An 8,517-nucleotide genomic window follows, 5' to 3' on the forward strand; every position below is an offset into this window, starting at 1 on the left:
GCTGTAGCTTCTTCTAGTTCACCATCATCACTTCAAAGCACCTCTTCCACTCCTCCATCCACTCCGTTTATCTCAGCTGTTATCCCTGTGCTTCCAGCTGTCCCATTTATACCTGTAAATATGGCAAACCGATATGCTCCCTTGCAGTTGCCTGCAAATCCAGGGGTTATGCCTCAAGACTATCAAAGAAAAATTACATATTTTGATGGTACTGGCTCCTATACAACCCAACAACACACTAAAAAAATGATGGACTATTTTGAGAACTATGAAATTGATGATAACGATGTGAGAATGAAATTCTTTTTCCAAAGTCTAACAGGTGATGTAAGGACCTGGTTTAGGGCACTTGCTGCAAATACAATTGTTGATCCAGATGCTCTTTATCAAACCTTTTTGAACAGATGGGAAAAGAAGAAGGACCCATTACACATCCTAACTGAATATGAAAATTTGAAAAGGGGTCCACAAGAGAGTGTTCAAGATTACTGCACTAGATTCAACAATATATACAATTCTATCCCTCAGAATCTTAGACCTCCACCTGACCTAGCCTTAATCAAATTCCCTGATGGATTTGACTCGGACATGGCCTACCAGCTAAGGGAAAGAGCTCCTACCAGCTTAGAAGACATGCAGAGCATAACTGTTAGTGTAGAGGCCAATCTGATCTCTAAAAGAGCCCGAGCTAGAGCCAAAAGGACTCCCTTCAAAGAAGAGCCTTCAACATTTGAAAAAAACTAGATGCAATCATCAAAGGCATGGATAGACTGGGTGATAGAGTGGAAACCATTGAAAGGAAATCCTCTTGGGAAGGTCAGCCAAGTAACACCATTAGAAATCCAAACTTTAGAAAAAATCAAAATCCTAACACAGGAAAGGCTGGCCCTGATCAGAATATCAGACCTCTATTTCAAGAAAACTATGCCGAAGCCTCAACCTCTAGTGAGCCAACAAAGGATACAAAAATCAACCTAATGGGCCTAAACAGTGAACAACAAATATTTTTAACACAAGATGACCAAGAGGCTCATAATTTCAACCAGATTCAAATCAAATCCGTAGAATCTTTTGATTTCAGAGAGGGGTATGATGCAGCTATCTATGAGGTTCATAAAAAATACAAATTAAGAAGCAGAACGGTAGATGTGCCTGAACCTAGCAGCTGAAAGATACCAATCAGCCTAAGAAAGCAAAGGATAAAACTTCCCTGACAGAGCTCCCTGCTAAAACAGACCTCAATCCAAAAGAACCCATGGTTGAGGACATAACATACTGGCAGCCCCCAAAAAATCAGCCATCCACATCCTTTCCTCCAAAAGAAAATGAAAACAACCCTCCTGAAAATAATGTCAAAGCAGATCCAGTTTCAAAAAGCAATTTTGATAGGGGAAAAATCTCTGAAAACATAGCAGAAAAGGAAAACCTTGCTGCCCGCAATATAAAAGTTCAAGTGGAAAAACCTTTTAACCTCGAAACAGAAGTAGGCAAGTTAAAAATAGCTGTTCCATTGTCCGAATTGGCTAAACATGAGGTTTATAGGGAACAAATCAGTAGGTCACTTCAAATATCAGAGAATAGAGATGCAGTCAATGTTTTAGATGACCAACCAGAACTAATTTTTGGTCCTGAGGTAAATGGTAAAACAATAGATGGAGGATTCCCTCCATTTTATGTAAGCTTAAACATTCATGACAAAGTGCTGCATAATGCAATGTTTGATTCAGGAGCTTCCCATAACCTAATGCCTAAGTCTGTGATGGAAAGATTGGACCTAGATATCACACGGCCATATAAAGACTTGTTTTCATTTCATTGCAGCCAGGTTAGGTGTTTAGGCCTTATCAAAGATTTGTGTGTATCTCTAGTACAATACCCTGCTAAGACAATTTTGATAGATGTGGTGGTAGTTGATATCCCACCTAAATATGGAATGCTTTTGTCCAGATCTTGGGGTGCAAAACTCCAAGGATCTTTGCAGCTAGATATGTCTTATGCCACCATTTTAGTCTTTGGCCAGCCAAAGAGATTGTACCGGGAAACATTGATGAAATACATGGTCAGCAGTCAAGAAAAACCCCAAAACTTCCCCATTTACTCCATGCATTCATATATGGATTCGTTTATCTTATACAATGCTGAAATGTGCCCCAAAACTGATGACAAACTTCTAGAATTAGCACAAGCAAGAGACATAAATGAAGAATCTACTGCTCAAGATCAAAAAATTATTGAAATAATTGATGCAACAAACAAACCAGCCAAACCATATGACTCACAAAATCCAAATCTGCCCACTAAGACAGTTTTTAAAACTCCTCATCCTAGTGGTAATCAATAAACCTTATGGTACTTAGAGATTGATGGGTCAGTGAATAAACTAGGAGCAGGGGCAGGGATTTGGATACACAACATGCAAAATGACCATGCTCAAGGACATGCATATAGGCTGAATTTTAGATGTACAAACAATATGGCCGAATATGAAGCCCTTTTGCTGGGACTCAAACTGATTAGAAATCTAGGGGCAACTAAAGTTTCAATTCTAGGGGACTCAGATTTGATTATCCAACAGATGAAGGGGAACTTTGTTACAAATGATCTTAGGCTGAGATCTTATAGAGGGGCAGCAACTGAAATACTTAACACCTTCTTATAATTTCAGCTAACCAAAATTCCGAGAAAACACAATTTACATGCTCATAGTTTGGCAACTTTTGCCAGCACTTGCAAGCTGCCATTTGAGCCTAATCACCACTTCACTGCTGAAATTAAACACAGACTTGTTGTTCCAGATAATGTAAAAAATTGGCAAGTATTTGAAAATGACACACAAATCAATAATTTCTTGACTTTGAAAGAGGAATTTTCAAGCATAAACATAGATACAGGTACCATTTGTGATCAACAACAAGTAGACAAAATTAAGGAAAATATATTAGCTGAAACAACAAATCAGATTTTGCATCCAACAATTTTTTCCAGCAAAAATTTACAAGAGCTGAAGGAAATGGATCTTGATGAAATTGCTGGGGAAGAGTATGAAGTAATTGATTTAAAAGATAACTTTTTGCCCACAGGCTTGACTCCTTTGGAGGATATTTTTGATTCAAATGATATACCAAGAAAGCCAAAGATGCAACCTTTAAATGCAAAAATTGAGGACTGTAATATAGGGACTGCACAAAATCCTAAGATGGTAAAATTGTCCAAAGCCTTGCCCCCAAACCAAAAACTGAAGTACATTGAGTTGTTTAAAGAGTTTCAAGATGTCTTTGCATGGAGCTATGAGGACCTCAAATCCTATGATACTTCGGTCATCCAACACACAATACCTTTAAAAGAAAATCAAAAGCCTTTTAAACAAAAACTTAGAAGGGTTAATCTAGTCCTCCTTCCTCTCATTGAGAAAGAGGTCAAAAGAATGTACCAAGCTAGAATAATTGCACCCATCAGATTTTCAGAATGGATTTCAAATCTAGTGCCCACTAGGAAGAAGACGGGAGAGATAAGACTGTGTGTTGACTTAAGAAATCTGAATAAAGTCTCTCTCAAAGACCACTACCCCTTACCAAAAATGGATCACATCTTACAAAGGGTAGTGGGAGCTTCTAGGATTTCACTGTTAGATGGATTCTCAGGATTTAATCAGATCTTAGTTCACCCGGATGATCAAGACAAAACTGCCTTTACAACACCTTGGGGAACTTTCAAATATGTCAAAATGCCTTTTGGACTTAAGAATGCAGGGGCCACATTTCAACGAGCAATGGACATAGCCTTTGCAAAAGGGATCCATGATTTCCTAGTCATATATCTTGATGATCTCACTGCTTTTTCCAAAAAGGATCAAGAACATTTAGAACATTTAAGACAAGTGTTCCTAATTTGAAGAAAATATGGCACATCATTGAACCCAAAGAAATCATTGTTTGGCCTAGAAGAAGGCAAACTCCTAGGTCACATAATTTCAAAAGATGGCATCAGAATTGACCCGGATAGAATACAAGCTATTCTCCAAGTGCCTCACCCAAGAAACATCAAAGAATTGCAAGCTTTTCTAGGAAAGATCAATTTCCTAAGAAGATTCATACCCAACTTGGCTGAACTAATAAGACTGTTGAATAACATGCTGAAGAAAGATTCCAAAGTCAAATGGACAATAGAAGCTAAGCAAGCCTTTGAGGAAATCAAAATAGCTTTAACCAAAACACCGGTCCTCACAAGCCCAAAGTTTGATAGGGACTTCATAATCTTTTCCTTTGCATCTGAGCATACTATTGCTGCTGTCCTATTACAAAAATATGACCAAGGATGCGAGAAGCCCATTGCTTTCTTCAGCAAAGCACTTAGATATACACCACTCAAATATCAGATCATGGAAAAACAAGCTTATGCCCTTGTAAAGGCCATCAAGGATTTCAGAGTTTATATCTTGTACTCTCATGTGATAGCTTATGTCCCAAATGTCGTGGTCAAAGACATTCTGACTCAAGAAGGAATTGAAGGAAAAAGAGGCAAATGGATAGCTAACATTTTGGAATATGACCTTGAAATTAAGCCAACAAAACTAATAAAAGGACAAGGATTAGCCAAATTGATGACTGAAACCAATTTTCAAGCCCTTGACATCAATGAACTGGATAACGAACAGGAGATGGCGACTCCACAGATCAATCAAGCCTTCTTACAATCACCTTGGTATGCTGATATAATTTATGTATTGTTAAACCTGCAAGCTCCTCCAGGGTTATCCAGAACTAAAAAGAGATTCTTGAAAATGAAAGCTTCAAAGTTTTGTATAGTAGACAATGTTTTATTTTGGAAAAATCATGAAGGTATTTTGCTGAATTGCCTAACACAGGATGAAACTGACAAAGTACTCAAGGAATTTCATGCAGGGGACTGTGGTGGACATTTGTATTGGAAGTCAACAGCTGATAAAATCCTAAGAGCCGGTTTTTATTGGCCCTCCCTATTTGCTGATGTAAAGAAATTTGTAGTTTCTTGCCATAAATGTCAAATCTTTGAAGGCAAGAAAAAGCTTTTACCTTTACCCCTAAAACCCATTTCCATGGAAAGACCATTTCAACAATGGGGTTTAGATTTCATTGGAGAAATTCACCCTTCCTCTTCTGGCCAGCATAAGTGGATTTTAACGGCCACAGATTACTTCACCAAATGGATAGAGGCCATCCCTTGTAGGTAAGCCAATGACTCAATCATCATGCAATTCTTAGAAACCAATATCCTATCTAGATTTGGCTGTCCAGAAAAGATAATAACTGACAATGGTGCTGCCTTTAAATCCAAAATAATGATCAATTTTTGCCACAAGTACCATATCACCTTAGGCCACTCCACAGCCTATTACCCTCAAGGTAATGGTCTAGCCGAATCATCCAATAAGAGCTTGATCAACATCATAAAGAAAGTATTGGAGGAAAATAAGAAGAATTGGCACAAAAAGATTATTAATGCACTGTGGGCAGACAGGCTATCTACAAAGAGATCCATTGGGACAAGCCCCTATGAGTTGGTTTATGGCATGGAGGCAGTGTTCCCTTCATCCTTGGGAATCCCAGTGATAAAATTGCTGCAAGAAATGCAAGCAGAACCCAATGATATTCAAAGAAGAATCAATCAGACAATTCACTTGCAGCAGACTAGAGAGGAAGTGTATCAGAGATCTCAGATTCTACAAGAGAAATTGAAAAATATTTTTGACAAAAGGACAAAGGCAGAGGATTTTTTCATAGGTGATAAAGTGCTGAAGTGGGATTCTAGGAGGGAAGACAAAGGAAAACATGGCAAATTTGATTTCCTATGGAAAGGACCTTTTATCATTCAGGCTGTACAAGGAAACAACACTTACTTTTTGAGAAGTTTGGATGGTACAGAAGCAGAGGATGGGCCAGTCAATGGGCGAATGCTCAAGCATTATGTTGGTCCTCTTTGTTAACATAACAACACTGTATTTTATACATAATAATGTCTATTTTCAGCAGTTTATTACAGAAATAAGATAATGAATAAGATGTAGCAAATTTTGGGAAAAAGTAAACAATTGTGCCACCTTTTTGTATTACATTTGGAGTTTATCAGAAGAAGTGAAGAAGAAAACTTGGGAGCTATAAAGATGATGACGAACACTCAGAAAAACTGTCAAAGACAGAGCCGTAACTCTGTTTAAATCAGATCATAGGAAAAACATATATGTTACAGAAATACAGTTTTGTTTATCTTTAGCAAAAGGAAATTTCAGATTGCAGCAAGAGTTGAAAATAAGGCCATCTGACCTGCTGTTCTTGGCTTTTCACCTGGAAAAGCCATCCCCAAGTGGAGCCACTGTTAGGTTCCTATACCAATAGGTGTCATATTTCATGATTGACTGTGGAAATGCCAAATATAATCATCCTTTCCATGGTGCAAAGGTTCCATATTTTCCAAAAAATAAAAAATTTAAAAAAATGTAAAGAGGGTATGCCCTAAAAGAAAAATCAAAGGGAAAAAAGAATGAATTGGTCAAGAAAACAAAGAAAATGAACCCCAAAGAAAGACCAGGAAAGTGGCTAGTCAAAATGCCACTACTGTCCTATTTTTTGCAAACAAGTTCAGAATGTGCAATCACTGACTTCTGTCACACTTGATGGATGGCCCAACAGCTCAATCCTGGCCAGTCCATGTTTAAATTTCTTGTTTTAGCATTAGAGAATGAGGTTTGTTCAAAAAGTTCAAGCTTGGCAGAAAAACAACTAGGTAGAGAAGAAAAGGGTCTCAACAGCTAAATCTGAACCCTTGGAAGAAATAAGGGCAGACTTAGATAGGAGGGCAACTAAAAGAAAAGAAGAGAATCAGGGTTTGCTAGTTCAAATGCATCCAAACAAGATGAAGAAAAAATGTTAGGTGTAGCAGAATGGGTAGGTAGTTTTGGTGTTGCAGAAGTAGGTTCATGGACAAAATTGCCTTTTAAAGATGATTCATCTCAAAGGTATCATATCTACCTTGGCAAAATATGGTGACAAATCAGAGGTTGCATGTCTAACTTCCCCTCATTCCTCTCACAGCAATCACTCACTAACCTCCCCTAAAGAGATTGAGATCTGCTCAATACTCTCAAGTACCCTCCATCTTCATGTAAAGATTTAAGTAAAATGACATTTTTCTTAAAGAATAAAGCCACATTTCTTGTGTAAAACATTTATCTTCTCTTAAGCCTAAGTTATCCAACTTTGCTGCTTAAAAACCCTTTCATTTTCCTAAAAACCTAAGTTTTACCTTATAAACTTAGTGTCCTACATTCATAAAAACATATTAACATTAACTCTATTTGTATAGCTCCTTTATAATGTTTCCACGCCCCTATCTTATGTAAAATACATAAAAATCCAAAAAAATATTATAAATATCCCGCCCCAGGCTTATTAAAACCATATGTTAATATTATTTGTTAAATATTTTGGGGGTCCAAGGCTTATCCGAAGCAACCCTCCCCCGAGCGCATATAAACTATGGGTTTTATTTGACATCCGGTTAAATAAATAACCAGCGCCCAAACCCAAAGTCCAAATATATTGCAAACCCCGCAAAAACATTGTAAAACGTTGAAAATATATGGGTGGGACCCGCGTCATACCTCCCTGTCAACTCCTCATCCCATCAACCATCAGATCCGATCCCGCAGATTGGACGGCTCTCGTCAATATTGGAGGCGCCCCGATGTCCGGAAGATAGCGCCCGATAAAAAGCGGTATTCCCACCATACTGCGGGACGCATGTTGCCACCATGTTGTATCGCGTCCATTCTGCCAAAAACTGTCGTCGTACATAAGGCGGTGTGATAAAACCATAAAATGCCTCTCGCTTCCCACTGCTGACGTTGTCGCCCACGTCAGCGCCCACGTCACCACCCATGTGTAGGAATTTACAGGGTAACTTCCTCAGAAAGAACACCAAAAGGACACTGCTCACAACCAGATCACAGATCAATACACCAGTATTTTTGACGTGGTTAAAACCCTCAAAGAGGGAAACAGTCCACGGCCTGAGCCAACGTGGCCACTTCAGGCAATTTATTAATCAAAGAATGAAAATTTACATAAGCTTCTCTCATGCACGGATTACCCTACAAATGACCCTCCATGCGCTTTAAATAGAATTCATGGACCAATCAGGTGTCAAGCCACGGATCAAGTGTCGGTAATACCGAGGAGAGAATGAACCATCGGATCACTACATATCGTGACCGTCGGATTGTAAGTTACAAAATGTACAACAGTAAAGAAACACACTTTACCTAACTCTATACCTAACTCTACACTAGACCAAGTTGAACTTAACTATATCCTATGTGTCGGAATATCCTAACATCCCCCCTTAAGAACAACTTGGTATAGGATTGAAGGATTTACAAATATGACACAATAGGAGAAGGAAGGAGGCACTAGAGCCTATCCCCCCTTAGTGACAACTTCCTGAACTCCAACCATAAATCGAAGTTTAGTGAACTTCGCCTCT

The 8,517-nt window shown here is 38.5% G+C and overlaps 1 pseudogene; it reads right to left on the reverse strand.

The window, feature by feature from the left end:
- Positions 1 to 7,914, reverse strand: part of LOC149251396 (uncharacterized) — a 70,506-nt pseudogene extending 62,592 nt beyond the window's left edge.
- Between the last annotated feature and the right edge of the window lie 603 nt (positions 7,915 to 8,517).

Source organism: Pinus tabuliformis, chromosome 7 (genome assembly GCF_031772625.1).
Source record: "Pinus tabuliformis cultivar Carrire ecotype Pingquan chromosome 7, CPIR1, whole genome shotgun sequence".
NCBI lineage: Eukaryota > Viridiplantae > Streptophyta > Pinopsida > Pinales > Pinaceae > Pinus > Pinus tabuliformis.